The 16,988-nt window shown below is 41.3% G+C and overlaps 1 protein-coding gene across 1 annotated transcript in view; it reads right to left on the bottom strand.

The window, feature by feature from the left end:
• MTUS2 (microtubule associated scaffold protein 2) overlaps positions 1–16,988 on the bottom strand; it is a 243,294-nt gene that overhangs the window by 217,849 nt on the left and 8,457 nt on the right. The window lies entirely within an intron of this gene.

Raw genomic sequence — 16,988 nt, 5'->3', positions numbered from 1 at the left:
AAGGTCTGCTTGCCATGACCTTGCATCCCCTGAAATTGTTGGAAAGCTTTCTGAGAAACCTTGGAGTAGTGCACTGGATCAGGCAGCTAATTATAAAACTTGACTGGCTTTGCAAGCATACCTGACTCCCACGGAGACTGAGAGCAGGGCTCACAGGATTTGTGCTGTGTACAAACATCAGCTGGTTTTCAAATGATCATTAATATCATCTCCCCCAAAAGCTGTAGCATGCTGAACCCCCTGTTTTGCAAACATGATCAGGCCATCAGGTTCAAAGTTTCATATGATTCCCACCTTCCCAGGGAAGCATCTTAAAAATCCCTTTAAATGCTAACATTTCTTTTTCCACTTCCCTGCCTTAAAAATATTGCTTAGTGAATCTGTAAAACCTCTAAAATCAGGCTGTCATCTTTGGACATGGGCCATGTTTGGAATTTCTCATCTAGAAAAGCAAATGTTTCACTACATGCTGGCCACCTAAATCCAGGAAACTGTGTAATGAAAACTACTTTACAATCTTATCTATGGTTGCTGCCTCCTATATACTTTATAGTTGACATATTTATAATACAAGGGGGATGTAAAATATATACACCTAGATAGTAGTCAGTCAGTCAAAAAAGGACCAGCACAGCATAAGTCTACAGCAGATTTCAGCTTCTGCCTGTTCCAGAGAATAATAGCTGGCTGTCTGGCTCTGCAAGAAATGGATTACACATGCACACACACGAACACAGACACCTGTGCAAAATGAGTGGTTTGATTCTCTAAGAAAATGTGGGCATTCCCTTGGGCTATTTTTTTTCTCCTCTATCTACTTGCATAGGCAGTACTGAGCAGAATATGTGGTATTGGAAACTATTACATTCTGAATGACTGATGTAATTGCATTTGAATCTTACCCCGACCTCTACATATCCCCAAACCCAAGGCAAATTTAACCAAATGGACTGCTATTCCATTCACCTGCAAAGATGCTTCCCAGATGAATTTTCAAGTCTTTTAAAGTGAGCATAATTTCCTGATTCCTTCGTTGCCACCCAGTTCAGACTCATCACAGCACTTTCATTACTGCCCAGCCAAACAGCAGAGTGTTTGCAAATGTTGTTAATGGTATTGCAATACCCTATATGAAGAAGAGTCAGATGCAATATGCCAGAACTCACCCCAGTCTGACAAATAATACCAGCTAACTGAGCTAACTGTAGCAAAACTGACAAGTCATTGAAGTGCAACGTACTTTCAAAAATGTCTTATTTAGGCACACAGTGCAGTGGCTCAGAAGTAGCAATCAGCAGTAGGATACTTACCAGCTCAGACCCTGGCAGGTGAGCTGGGAGGACTTGACTGGGGAGCCTGCACAAGCAGCACAGAGCACTGCTGCTCAGAAATGGAGCAGCTGCCTTGGAAAGGGATGAGATGGAGCCCAGGTGGAGATGGAAGCATGCCCTACCTGGCCTGGGCCCACAGCCCCTGGAGGCAGTGGAGCTGGAGCAGGGAGAACGGGCACTTGATCAGTAATGGTGATACAGAGGCTGAACTGTCATGGGATGACAATAAGGGCTCCCCACAGTCACTCAGAAATCCAGGACAGATGTACAGGCACCTGTGCCCAAAGCACGTGTGCAGCTACTCCTGAGTGCCATTCTGGGAACTGGGGCCAGAAAAGACCACCTGTGAGCTCTCAGGGTGCCCTGAACAACAAAGTAGAAGAGGATATGCCTGAGTAAACCCAGACACATGGAGTACTTGATTAAGTCTAGCCCTAGAACTCTTTCCTTCTTTATAATGCAGAGAGTGCCTCAAAGAACAGGCTGCTGCATTTCCTTTAAATTCAGTCCTTGTCTGCAGTATTTCTTTGAAAGACCCTCTTGATGAGCGAGGAACAAGGAGAATGATAGCAACCATAACAGTGACCTCTGCTTGAGGGAAAGAAATCATTTTGATTAAATGGGTTAAAACTGTTTTTCAGCAATGTTAACCTCTGTCTTTTAGGGATGTCATATAAACAGCTGGAAGAAAAGATATGCTTATTAATGATCAAAACTTTCCAGGCTTTCAATTAATGAATGAAAGAAAATGTTAGCTGGTCACATCTCTGTCCTCTGAAAAATTTCAAAGGGGGGAGAAATGATAGGACATTTCCAATATTTTTTGGATAAAGAAATTGAGCATAAGAAAACAAAAAATCTTTCAAGTGACTTTGAATATGCCTGATGAAACAAAAGCAAGTACAAGTAAAGCTTGAAGGATTTCTGTGTATGCACCTTACATTTTCTATTTGATTCTGGAGTTACCTCAAAGAGATTTTGGGTTTTTTGCAAAGATCAGAAATACAAATAAAGAAAGAAATTAGCAAGAAATCTAACAAATGTCACCAGTCTTTTCAAAACCAGATCACAAACTGCATCACTGGATTACCACTTTCATTACAAATGCTTCATTCCAGGAGCTCACACCTTTCCATTATTCAGACGAGAGCTAAGTTGCTAGAAGAGGATGGATGTCCAATGCACATTTTGTTTTCTTCACACACTTTTTTTCCAGAAGCTGCTCTGATACAGCAGATACAGAGCCAGAGTTACAAGGGCAGAGACATGCCTCCATTCCTCCTCTCCGCCTTGCAAGGTCTCCCGAGACCCTCAGCATGGGGACACTGCACTCTGCTTTGCACAGAGCCCCTCCTTCAGGACCCTCAGGTACCACCACAGCCCATGAGCAGAGCAGTGGCTGTCATCCCTTGGATCACTCAGGACAAGACTTTTTACCCTTCAGGATGTAGATTACCAGCTGTAAGTGGCTTCAATGGCACTCGGCTCCACGTGAAGAAGCGCTATAGAAATGTTAATCAATTCTAATCAATACCAGATCCTGCGTCTGAAATGAGCTGCTGGCAGCAAAATGGCAGCAGCAGAGCTGATGTTCTCCAGCAAACACTTAGAGTACAAAGGGAAAACCAATGTCCCCGAAATACCCCTCAGCAGGCTGGCAGGAGTGACACTGAGGAGCTCTGGCACAGCAGGTATCAACCTGAACCAGCTGGCAAAGGGAATGGGTTTTGATTTCCAATGCCATCCACACAATTATTTTCACTAAACAGGATCCCATGTCAAGTCTTTCACCCTGTGCTGTCCCTGTACTGCTGGGACCCTCAGCATTGGCCCCAGGGCAGCATCTCCCATGGCAACCCATTCCAAACCCATGGAAAACAGGGCATGTGGTACCCAGGTGGGCTTGAACCCCTCAAAACACTGATGGCTGTTCCGTTTCAAGGAGGGGAGAAGACAGGCTGAGCAGAAAGATTCATTGTTCAGTGGAGGAAATGTGACATGGCCCAAAACTGAATAACAAAAGTACATAGCCAATAAGATGCATATTTTAAAGGTAAGCTATTGCTAGCAGAACAAGTCCAAACAGAATTGAGGGAAGGAAGACAGAGCAACCAGACACTTGCAATATGCTCCACACAGTACACGGATGGACAATAAACCTGTCTGAACGAATACAACAAATTGGATGTGGCTTCCTGCATCTTTCATGGGCCACCAGCTGCCATCTGTATGCTTCCATATTCATCTATCATTATCTCATACTTATTATAATTGTCACAAGCTTCATGAGAACACCCCTCACAGTGATCCCAGTCTGTCTTCCACATTAAAATCAATGTCAAAATCGGAGTCCCAATGGACTGAGTCTTTGTTATTTCTAATTCTGGGGACAGAATCCTTTTTTTTGACACACAAGTTAAGAAGGAAATAAATTTGAAATTAAAACGTTCAAGAAATAATATTTTACTGTAGTATTTGGGAGAAAAAGATATTTTTAATAGCACCAAAATATTGCTTGATTTTTCCTTTTACTTGTATTTTTGGTATAATAATTACCTTTTTTTAACCTCCCCAAAATCATAAAACTAGATTCTTTTATTTTGAACCTCCAGGGGTATCCTGGTCCAGTTTCAAAATATTTTTGAACGTTCTATAAAACTAAAAATTCATTCAAACTTCAGAGTTGTGAGCTTGACCCATCAGCATTTTCTGAGGAAAAAAAAACAAAAAAAAAAAAAAAAAAAAAAACAAAAAAAAAAAGAAGAAAAAAATAAACAAAACCCCATACCAGAAACATGTTGGTCAGCTCCTGAAAATATGTGCTTTTACAGAGTCCCAGCTGGCCTGGCAGGAAGCATGAAATATTAAATGCTTTTAAAATAAAATAAACCTAATCCTTGATTTTTTGCCTTTCTTACTTCAAAAACAGAGAAATATAGATAGAAAAATTGTGATTGCTTACAAGCTAACACTGAAATTTCAGTTCATGGCTCTGTAATAGAGTAGGATGCTCTAAAATCAGAAATCTTTAACAAGTCAGTATTAGCTGTGAAGTATTACTAATTCTGAATTCCTGGTGGTTTGCCACTTTAAATTAAGTACTAGATGAGATCAGATGAGGAGTGAAGTTTTTTTTCATTGTTTGCTCATTCTTGTGTATTTATGAAAGTAATTTTCTAAAGGATCCCAGGCAAAACACTGTAGAAATTGAACACACAAAATATTACAGTAAAATATAAAGAGACACAGTATTGTATCTTCTGATAAATACCTCATTAATTGTGCATTCCAAACAGAAATTAATGCAAATCAATTTTCCTCTGTAAGATATAATGTCATTCATTCTAGTGACCTGAACCACAGAAATAATCATCAATATTTTACCCTGACACCCAGACATCCATTACAGGATCCCATCCACACACTCTTCTTCCAAGCAAGCGGCTCAGTTTTCCTGAATCAATTAATCTCTGTTTACTTACGTGTTTCCCCATCCATAACAGCACTGATTTAGTAAAGCCCTCCTAAAACTAAATTTCAACATTAAACATAGAACTCCAACATGTGAGCTGGCAGAATTCATCAGTGTCACATGGATATTCCCCAGCTACAGGAAACAGGAATTTATTCAGCTCAGGTTTATTGCTGAATAAAGTGTTCCTCTAGCACACACACAGGCTGCTCAGCTCTGCTGAAGTATGTGGTGTGCACTCTACATTTCAATAATACAAGGTACTCCTTAAACCACAGAGTTCCAGTTCCTGGCTCTAGCTGGTCCTGCACACCTCACACACATCATTGAGGCTGGTCACCTTCTGAACAGAACATTTGCAGCAAAAACCTCAAGACATGCTGATTTGAAAACAATCTTTCCACCCTTGTGTATAAAACACACTGAACTCATAAGAAGAGGTCTAACACAGACATCCAACTACTTTTGTTGCCATTATTATCTTTCCACAGCCCAAAATAAGTACTTGGCACTCTGCTGCTGACCTGCAGTAGGAGGTGAGGACTCAGCTGAATTGCTGCAGTAAGCGCAGCTCACTAATTTTCCCTGAACAAAAAGGAGATGGCCAAGACCAGTTTTGGGGGGAGCAAAAAAATCCCCACAGAGCAACAACAAATTGCTGAATGTTATGTCAGTGTTTTTCTTACAGAACTTTGCTCTGCGAGGCATGAGATTAAATAAGAGTGAAAGCTTTCACTTAAATGAATAAGTTTCTATCCTCCATGTCTGCAGAGGAAGCCTCCCAAGAGCTCAGAAGACTTCTTGTTTCAGCATATCACCATTCTAAAAAAATAATTGTGATTATCACAGCCTAGCTTAAAAAATTAGATTTTACAAATTTTTAATACCACACTTTGTGTCAGGGTTGGATTCACTCCCCCTTTGGGTGTCTCTTAATCATATTTTTTATTTCTTCCCCATGAGCACTAGGCACTTGGCTCCCATCTTCAGTGACAGTTGTGACATTGGTGTCTGTAACTGTAGGAGGGACCACACCAAATCAGCAGGACTTGCAGAAAATTGCAAGATCTACTGGAGTTAGCCCTGCCCTGGTGGAAAAAGGTAAAGTGTCATAGCCATTCACTCCCACAAGTAAGCTTTCAGCTGCCTTTTCTCATTTATTTATTTTGAGAAAGCAGATTAGGTCAAAATTTGTGAAGGTCAAAAAATTGTAGACTGCTTCTTTAGCTCATACAATACCAAAATCTGAAAGGAAATGCTAAATTCTCACTACCTCTAGAACCAGGTTTTCATTTAGTCAGAATTTGTATTATCCTTTTCAAATATAGACACCGCAGCTTGATTTGACACTACCCAGTCTCAAATCCCAACTTCACACTAAAATACCTCATCAGCAACTCTTCAGAAAGTCAAATATACTGAGCCACTCCAATTACCTCTAATGAAATTCTTGTACTTTAATTTGGAACAAAATTTCAAGTTTTCCACTCTGGCAAAAGAATCTGAAATATTGCAGAACTTAAACAAAGTCCCTGTAATTCTTGGAAAAAGAAGTTTTAGAGCAGTTGCCTTGGTTTGGAAACCCATAGTATGACCTGGAACAGCAAGTACAGACATCCAAGTGCTGTCTAAGTGGAATTAACACCAGTGTTCAAGAGGGTTATGATCCAACAAGTCGTGACCAACCCAGGTGTGGGCAACAGCACATCCTGCAACACTTGTGCTTCTACTAAACATTTTCTTGAGTGCTCATAATCTTTCCTCTTGAGCACTGAGAAATGGGGCTCTCCGTGCAACTACCTGCGTCCTGCAGCGGGGACACATAGCTCTGATCTAAAGGACTGACAGCTCTCCAAGTCCTTTGGGCCTCAGTTAAGTCCTAAGGGCTTGATTTGCTATATCTGTTCAGATCCTAACATCCTAACCATGCTCAGGGCAAGCTTTAGGAATTGCTATGGTTTATGGATTTCTTATGGGAGCCATGCCAGCCCTTGAGTCAAGCCCTTCTGTTTTCAAAACTAAGCTCTTAAATTTAGTTACAGCAGCTCTAAAAACCTTAGGCCCTCTATGGAAAGGCATGTGCACCTTGATCTTCTCGTGGGATATGCTCTGCAGTTAGTATGCCATAAAGCACATGGAGAGAAAGAGCCCTGCACGCAGCCCCTTCTCAAACCATCACTGTGGGGCTCATCATCCCATTCAAATCACTGCCAAAGATCTCAGTGCTCCTCCTTGATTCCCTGTGGGGTGAGACTTGCCAAGAGTGTCCCCAGAAAGTCAAACCTATACCCCATACATACCTCACAGCCATTAAAGAGTCTCCACAGGCACAGAACCCAAAACCCAGCTCTGCTCTGGTTGGGGAAATAAGGACATGGGAACAACCAGCTGCACACCCTGGAAAGCCAACTCTTCAGCCAGTTTTTGCCAGTGCTGCTTCTATTTGCTGACTCTCTCACTCTGAAACAGGAATTCCCTAAGAGGAAAGTACTGGAGCAGCCTGGGCAGGTCTGAGCACTGCAGCAGCCCCTTCTTTCTATGGTGGTAAAGTGTAAAGTCCCCGTAACATGCAACTTCTTCTTTTGCTTTATCATAGGAGAGGTTTTACTGTCTTATCTCTCTTAAGTAAGCCACTGCTCTTCAGCACAAGCAGACACAAAAAACCCATGACGAGGCATTTCTAATTCCTCCATTTACATGCTCTACTCTGAGTACAGTAGGCTGCTACTGAAAATCCTCCCGGCAAACAATACAGGATCAAAGAGAAGAGCAGAATTCTGTGTGACTTATGACTAAAAAAATGAATGGTGGGGCTAAACAACAGCTTAGAAAATTATGTAAGGAGTAAGTATACATTCAAAACAACCCCTTCTAAGCAAATCCCAGAACACTCCATTCAACAGCTCTTAAATGGAATACCATAACTGCTATGGTGTTCAATTGTCTTGATATAAGCTCACCAAAAATGTAAGATAAACCTTACCAACCTTTTCAACCCAACATCATCATAGAAAATAAATTTTAAATGGTCACAGTTTTTAACTGGATACCAAAAAGAGCCAAAGCAAAACAAAAACAAACAAACAAGCCCCCAAAAATCCACAAAAATTAGAACAACTCATTATGGAAGATGCGAGATGTTTTCTGCTGTAGGTCTACAAGCCAATTGCTGAAAATTAAGACTAAACTACTCATCAATGAAGAATACATGGAAGAACCAAACCCAGCCTGTCCCTTTGTTCACACCACACAAACACAGCGCTCCTCTCTGGGAAGTGATGCTTACCAGTGCAAGCAGGACTACAGACCTCCTTCAACAGTGTCCTCATAAAACAGACTTTCTTTGGCAGCTGGGTGGGCTACAAGAAGAAAAGTGAGCAGGTCTTTCTTCAAGCAGCAGTGGTAGTAAGAGGCTGTTGATGCAGCCAGCAGCCACCACCACTGATCCCACCCAGCTCAGACGCCTGACAGAACCAGGATGCAGAGTGCACATGTGTCCTGTGCAGGCAGAAAACATTTCCTTGGTAATTAGCAGCAGAGTCTCCTACCTGGGGAGGCATTAATAAACTGCACTCATCATGAAAAATTAAACATCAATGATTGAAACAGCGGCATTTGCTCTCAAGTGTCAGGCTTTGGTACCATAACAGGAGATGACAAACTTAATTTCAAATAGTGATTGAAAGAGACAATGAAGGCAAACTAGTCAGAAAGCCCAGCTTAGCATGCAGAGTATTACACTGGTGACAAGTCAAGGATTTTGTTCTCAGATCTGTTTGTGAGAAGCAGTTTTGTACATCCAGCAAAGGAATCAGAAGGGAATAGCAATTACAGAGAGCTGCTGCAGCTGAGCTTTTTACACCATCACACCAGCGCAGCTCATTTCCCAGCAGCATGCTCCTATTGGGAAAACCTGATATCTGCTTGACGTTACCCGTCTTCCCACAGCAGTTCAAGCAGTAGGATGTTTCTGAGCAAAACTGTAATGACTCAATAGAGAAATGTTCCACCCATAGAGGGACAAGACATTACCTCACCAGAGCCAGCAGCTTTAGTGGATTTATTGCATGTTATCCCACACCGGTTATTTTTCCTCCCAGTTCTAATTTTGCAGCACACAGTGGTTCCTTGCTACAAGAATAATTTGCATAACCAAGCAGAGACTCATTCTGAAGCACACAACAGCATCCAAATGCCACACTGTACACAGGGCTGGGAATGGCACATCAGGTTTCAGTATTGTTATTAAACCTTAATATTTCCTGAGGGCTGTGCAGTCTTAATTGTATCTCGTGCCTTTGCCACAGCACTGCACATAGTGTCATTTCAGTACAAATCAGATGAAAATCCACACAGATTTATCTGATTGATTCCCCTATCAAAGTTTTTTAATCCCGTTTTTGCTGGAAGCCTCTGAGAAGAAGATAAGGTGCAATACACAGAAGTGAAAGATTAAAACCACATTGCTGTAGTTTTGAATTGGTATAAAAAGTGAAACACCAGGGGAAAAGAAAGCGTGAAGTGCTTGCTGTTCTCCCAAGGACATGAAACAATGTTTTTTGGCAACTAACACTTAAATTTCAGTTTGCTTCCTCACAGTCCCTCAAAATGCACTGCCTTTTTTTTTTTTTTTTCTTTTTCCTTTGTTATTCTTTGATTTCTCTATGGAAATGTGGTGGGGCACCACTGCATGCTATCTGTGTAAATGATGTTTTAAAAAATCAGTTAGGAAAACACACTGAGCCATATTTAGTCAATCTTACAGTGGAAAGCAGGTTACTGATGCTGCTTTACTATGCCTGCCTGTAACTCCAAGTTCTGTATTTAGAAGTACCAAGCAAGAATTTGTTGAGGGTATTGCATCACTCACTTAAAGACACTGCATGTGCATAATTGGAAACAGATCTTCTGGACTTCCTTGGCCTTTTTGTAGCTCTTCGTATATGTTTGCAGTCTGCCCTGTGGTCTGCATCCTTTTTTATATACACAGCTTCTGTGATGGTTTTCTAAAAGATGTTTTCCTTTTGCTTCTTTCTCCTATTTAATTATTCAGCGTCTGAATTAATAAACAGCTTAGAAAATGAAAATGTCACAACTTAGTGCAGAATGCATCCATTACTAAAGTAGGACGCAGGACAGTTAAAGGTACATTACCCAGTGGCAATAGAGTTTATCTTCCTCCAGCTGGAATACAAAGCAAAAATATCCCATTGACAGCAATGAGAGCCAGTGGGCTTAAAAGATTCTCATGATCTTACAAATTAAGACAACCTACTTTTCATGAACAGTAACAGAACTTGTAGTCTAAGCATCATTTAAGAGCTATAAAGTGCACAAATGCTCAAAGGGATTAAATTTAGTTTAAAAAAACAATTTGCAGATCTCATGAAAAATGTTATAAGAGTTTGATCCAAATGTGTGCAATCAAAACCACAAAAACTTGCTAACCTCTCCCCTTCACTCAACTTGTCCTATAATGAAATACCCTGGGGAAGGAAACAGGCCATAGGATATAATTTTTAGGGTTTTTTTAAATTCTTTGAAGTACTTGGTCTGGGCATGAGCAGAGAGGTTGATAGGTGCTTTGGAGATTGAAGGATAATTTGGGCTTAGCTTGATCAGCTGGATTTGAGGAAATAGCTGAGATCTGACTGAATAAAGATATGCTTATGCACTGGCTTCTACCACAATTTCTGCCTACGTGGAAGAATGCAACAATAATGCTTACAGAAGCATCCACGGAGCTCTGAAAACATCTAGCACAATCCAACAAAGCCTGATACACCATTTGCAGAAGCAGAGAGAAGCAAAGGAAGGTAAAAATTGTCCCCATGGCTCCTCACAGCCTCTCCAGTCTGGATGCAGCAATGTCCCTGTTTCCTTCTTGCACTCCTCAAATCTCTTTTCACTGCAATTGCTTTCAGCCATTCATCAGAGAAACAGGCTGGGGGAGATTTTCAAAAGAAGTGCCCCAGTCTCAGCTTGGGGACATGGACCTGCTGCAGGGAGGCAAAGCCCAGACAGTGTGGGACTAAAACTACATTTTCTTCTCAGGGACATCTGAAGCAACACACATTAACTGTAAATGTTAGAAAAATGCTTTTTCTGGGGGATCAATGGCAAATTATGTTTTATATTAATATGAAGAACCACATTTCAGCAAAAGAGGTATTTCTTAATGACTGTAATCCTCTCCAGCTGAATTCCTGTCAACTACATTTAGTCTACTTCTGCTAGCAGAAATCAAAGTTTCCTTCTTGAAACAGGCCAGCATTTTAGGCCCAACTGAAAAAAATTTTTCTCATCTCAGCTACTTACTATGTCTAACCCCCTGAGACATTTATCTCCTAGTGTCTTGTCATCTCCAAATAAGCCCTCATTTTTAGCTGTTCACAGGCAGACAGTCAAGTGCTATAGGCTTTATACAAACACAAAGTAAGAAATGGACATCACCTCAAAAAGTTAAAGTAGGACAAGTTGAAAAAAAAAAAAGTGGGGAAAATCCAAAGTCATGTGGAAGAAACACCCCAGCAAAAAGCTTTGTCAGTGGACAGGTAAAAGAGAGAAGCACTGATGACCTCCTGATACCCAGTTTAGTGCTCTGTGACTAGAAACTCTTTAAGCACTCCATCCTTCTACTACAAAAAACAAGCACCTTATGTGGTTGAGGAGAGTGTGAGTTCACTTTAAGAAATCTGAAATTTCAAACGTAATGATGCTCTACAATGTAATTCCCCAGGGCATCCATGAAAACCTGTGCTCGCTGTGGTTGGGAAAGGGTTCACAGAAAGACATACATTAGGATGTGGAAAAGCATTTTCTGAGACAACAAAACATACATCATGTTTTAACTGAGAAAACACAGAAGCAAAGTTAAAGAGGGAAATATTTTAATCTATCCAGTGGCAGACAAATTAAATACTGAAGTGTTAATCCTTGAAGGCATATAGATGCTTGATTAGGCAAAGTGTATTGATTGGCAAAAAATTTATTCCAAGATCAAAACCTGCATTGATTGCTGTCCCTCTGCTTACCCAGTTTAACCAACGTGGCCTAAGAGATTCGTGTTTAGGGAGGGTGGCTCTGAGAAGGGATAGTTCCCTTTGCCTTTTCTGCTCTTTCCACCCCATTTAACAGGACTCCATGGTGGTGCCCTTCTGTCCCCACGTACTATGGCTCCCCATCCACATTGCTTATGCTTAATTCCATTTCTATCTCCATTTTCCACCAGCAGGAGCTAAAACTGAACACTGGGATGGGAGCTGGATGTAGAACAGGGAGAGCCTCTGCAGTATATGTGGCAGCTCACTGTGGTGACAGAGCAGCCACCGCCCTTCACTGAACCTTCAGTGCCAGCAGAGTTTCAGGGGCACTTGTGCCACAAGAGAAACAAGGGGTTTGGCTGCTCTCTCCCCAAGGGCCTTGAATGAACAGTGCCATAAGCTAGTGTCTTGCTCAGTCTGGAACAGTCCTTACTAAGTCCTTATCCAGCATCAAGAGACACCACATTACAAGACGACAACTCGAACCTCTTCTCCTTCCTGGCACTACTGTTTATATATTTTCGGATCATTTCCACAGATCTGTGGAAATGTGTGTTTATGTCATATTTGAGCCTTACAGATAGAAAATACAGTATTTCTAGTTCCCCAGGTAAAAACTTCTCTTTATTCTCACCAGAGCTTGCAATGCCTCCCAGTCTAGTACTACCTTCAAATTCAATTGAATTTTGTATTCACCAGTCAGACTTAATGGGAATCCCTGTGGGAACCCAATGGACATTACATCCCAATTTAAAGTATGACCATCTATCATTACCACTGATGTCATTTTAGGTATGTCTGATATTACTTGGGCCCAAGAAATTTATTTGGTGTGGTAGGCAAGAGTAGGAGGTGATGGTAGAAGGTGCGCCTACCTCTGAGTTGGAACTATCTGGTCTTTAGGGTTCCTTCCAACACAAACCAATTTATGTTTCTACAAACTATATCAATAAAAAGTCAAAATTAACAAGTCACCTTTAAAAGTCACTTCTATATTCTGTGATTTTCCTTTGTTGAACCACATGCACATTCCTAATCAGTCCACCACCTCCATGAAAACTTATGATTTTTCTCTTAAGAGAGTTTAACTATTACTTTCCTACAGCCAGTGTTTAATATTATCTAATGACATAAGCCAGAACAATTACTTAAAATCACTGCAATATTGCCCTTCTCAAATAGAAGATAATTCCAAAATTCTCATGACTGCTAAACAAATTTGCAATGATGTAGTAAAGGTGTAGGTAATTCCCTATTTCATAGATCCTGTCCCTCACACCTGCAGGGCATCTCTAACTGCCTCTTGGTCTCTCACAAGTGTAGCTGTTTGTTTAGTGTTTCATTTATCACTTCTGCATGTACATTTATCAGCTTTCCATGCCCCTTGAGGGCTTTTTCCAGCACAGATGAACAAGGAAGTGTGAGAGAGAGAAATCAGCTACAACAAAAGGTTGAAATGCAAAATATTTTGAAATCTCACTGCATTCTTTTCTGGGCTACTCGGAATAAATGTGAATGACCTACATACTGTGCATATACATGAACTTATCAATTGGGTTAGAAAGGTTACATCTACAGTGGCCCAACTCCAGTTCAAAAGCAGTTCAAACAGAGCCCTCACAAAAAGAATCTCAGCCCTGCCTATTCACGTTAAAACAGAGCAATTATTCTTTATGATTTGCTGTTCCATAGTTCATGATTCTCATCTCTCTTGGTATTCACTTCAGTGCTGGACCCAGCACTTGTCATTCAAGTAAGGATCTTTGCAGATATGAAATGCAATGCAAATACCAAGCTTCACAATTTATTTTACAAGCATTTCCACTTAAATTTGACTGCTCAGTTAATGAGTGGTTTAACCTCAAAATTATAGCAACCCTGAAAATAGCCTATAAAGTTTTATTCTGTCTGTTAAGATTAGTCTCATAATTTTTCTACTGGCCTTCAGTGTTGCACCAAAATAAAACAGGTCTGGAGTTGCCACTACAGTTACCACAAACACATAAAAAACCATGCAAAGCCTAAGCACTGAGCAGTATAAATCAGGATGCATAATTACACGGCATCTGCTCACTGGCAGGAAGGAACCCTGTGAGCAAATTTTGGCCTGGTGATTTGGAATAGGATTCAAACAGATGCCTACACTTCTCAAATTGCTAAGACTTAGTTTAATGTTAAAGCATAATGTTTGCTAGATCCAAATCATCATAACTCTTCACAATTTATTTTGTCTAGGATGTAGAGTCATGAAAAATAATGCTGAAGTGTCAACTCCCTTGTATTTCAACCCTGGTTTTGTTGTTGCCTCCACACTTAGGATCAGAAACAAAAGGGGTGTAGATCCCCAGAAGATGCTTTGGGAATGCAGATACTTCCTGGATATATATGTGTCCAGCATGTAGGGGGGTCAAAAGGTTTTGGCACTACCCAAAAACTCCTGAATCACTTTTCTGAATTTAAGTGCCTGCTTCCCCCTTGAATGCCCAACATGCACCTCCAGCTCTTCTCCTGGTATCTAGCACTGGGTTCTGAGGCTTAGTACTACAAGAGGCCAGAAGCCTGAAAATGAGAAAAAAATAGCACCTAGCTCTAACTAATGTTTTTTAGCCCTTTGTAGGATTTAGCCCTAGCTTTCCTAAAGCTCACTCATCAAAAGTAGTTTTTGAAAACGAGATGTGCTGTTTGAAAATCTTAGACATCACTAAGGTCAGGGAGACTTCTGCTCTTAGGAAGCTAAAAGCTTTAGAAGGAAACCACAGGAGCACAGGGGAAAAGCGCTTTAAATACCCAGCCCTGTTTACAGTTACCAGCACAAGCACCCTTTTGGGGAGAACAAGTAACTTCCTTTGCCAGAGCTGCTCTAAACAGCCCACAGCCGTATTCTACATCTCAAAAAGAGCAGGAAAAAAGCTTGTTGATTTATATATATATATAGATATATGTTCAACACATGCACCAAAAACTCGCCACCCCACTGAGCAGGGAGGATAGGGGAAGGGAGTTGGTGTCAGCCTGGGATCCATCAGATCCCAGGATGCAGACATATGGGTAAGCAGGGTAGCACGCTCTTCCAGATAATGACAACAATCTTTTTAATGTATTAGAAATTCAGCCAGAAAGGTGGTAAAGGAGATTTTGGGAAGGGGGTGGGGGGAAGGAAAGATCAAAATAATAGTTTCAAAGCACTGTACTTATTTTAGACATTCTTACAGCATGTTTCCATAGGAACTGGAACGCAAAGGAGCTCACCGCAGCAGCATTCACAAATGTTGAAATGTTGTGTGGTTGGGTGGCTTGTAAAGGATCGGTTAAGGGCACCATGACCACTCAGAGTCCCAGGCACCTGCTGTCTTTGCTGCACAACAGGGTATTAGCCATGATGTTTTGCAAAATCTAGGAAAAGAACCTTTTTTGCCAATTTGTTTTTCCCATCATCCTGCAGGCATGGCTGTGTAGCCATGTGTACAGCCTCATTCCTGGGCACTCCCCACCCAGATCCACCTCATGTGGGGCATGAAGACAGCAGTGTTTAACCCAGGTTGTTTGGCTGCTGTGGAGGTGGTGTGTCCTCAGGAGTAGCAGGTGGGTTGGTTTTTGTATCCAGCTTTAGTACCCACCTGCTGAGCGACCTTGTGCACATCACCTCAGGTCAGATCTGCTCCATCTGTCAGCTGCCTGAACTGCATCTCACCCAGCTCTGCAGGTGAGCCCTTCTCTGGCCAACTGGGCAGCTTCTATCCTGCCTGAGACACCCACACCATGGACAGGTCCCTTGTCACATCCTTACACTAAGCTCTTTGCCCACATGTCAACGTGCCACAGGACAGTTGATTATTTTCTCCATTCAGAACTGCCCACTACAAAGTGAGGTCTGTGTTGCAGCTCACCAGGGCAGGATTCCACTGCATGCAGTGGGTGTTGCACGTCTTGGAGCAATGCATGGGCACAGGGGTGCTTTTGGTAACCTTGCTGGTGAGACAGCACTGGAGGATATTTAGGATGTGGGAGCCAGACCTGGTGTAGCATCACCCTTAACTCCTCCTGTGTCAGTCCCCTCCATAAGCTGTCCTCCTCAAAATTAAAATAGGTTCTTTCTCAGAGGAAAATAATTAGTTGTCTCCAAAAGGCAGCATTAGAAGCAAAGAAACCCAGGCAACAAAATAAAATCCAGGCAACAAGAATCTGAGACTGAGCAGGAGAATGAAGATATTTAACTGCATTTCTCAAAGAAGACAAAGATACTCCAGAATGTGATGAACTGTGCACCTCACTCTGTGGTGGTGAGCCTAAATGACCAGTTTAACTTCAGATGGTGAAAATGAGGCAAAATTCCTCCCACCTCCTGTGCTGTCATTCCTCAATGCACAGAACAGTTCAGTGGCAGCAATTCCCTTTGTAAAGGGTTTTCTCACCAACTTGACAAGGGCTCTGCATCACTGGTTAGTTTTACTTATGGATTGAGAAAAAGTAGAATTTTGTTACTTATGAATTTGAAAACCTCTTAATATTAATATATATCGAGACCTGTCAGACTCATACAAGTAAAGGTGGATAATTTTTAACCACCAGGGTCAAACACATTCTTCCTTGGACTTGCCAGGTTTAACATCACATGCCAGTAAGAAACTAAGCCAAAATGCTGGCCAAACGTCTCTGTCGACAAGTATCACCCAAACTATAGCCAGCAGAATCACACAGAATCACAGAAGTTGGAAGGAACCCACAAGGATCATCAACTCCAACTCACATTCATTCACAGGACATCTCAGCCCAAATGCTCCATCACTTGTAACCACCTACAAATATACTTATGCTGTTGTGGAAGTGCAAAAATTATTTTTAAAGCTTCATTTTGTAAATTAATTCAGTGGTTGCCTACATCACAGAGGTATTTTATAAACACTATTACAAAAACACAGAAATTTAGATACTTAGATACTCCACATACTGCAACACTTCTTTCTCATCAAAACAACTTCCACTATACATATTGCCACAGGAATTCATATTTAATTACAGATTTAACAAAGAAATATAGATGTAGGATGTCTGAACCCAGGTCTCACTTCAAATGTTAGAATGAGAGTTTCAATCAGTGTAAGGATAGAAGTATCTGGGAAGCCCTGACAGCCTCACACTAAA

This window comes from Ammospiza nelsoni, chromosome 2 (genome assembly GCF_027579445.1).
Source record: "Ammospiza nelsoni isolate bAmmNel1 chromosome 2, bAmmNel1.pri, whole genome shotgun sequence".
NCBI classification, from domain to species: Eukaryota; Metazoa; Chordata; class Aves; order Passeriformes; family Passerellidae; genus Ammospiza; species Ammospiza nelsoni.
This window is presented reverse-complemented; position numbering and strand designations above follow the sequence as displayed.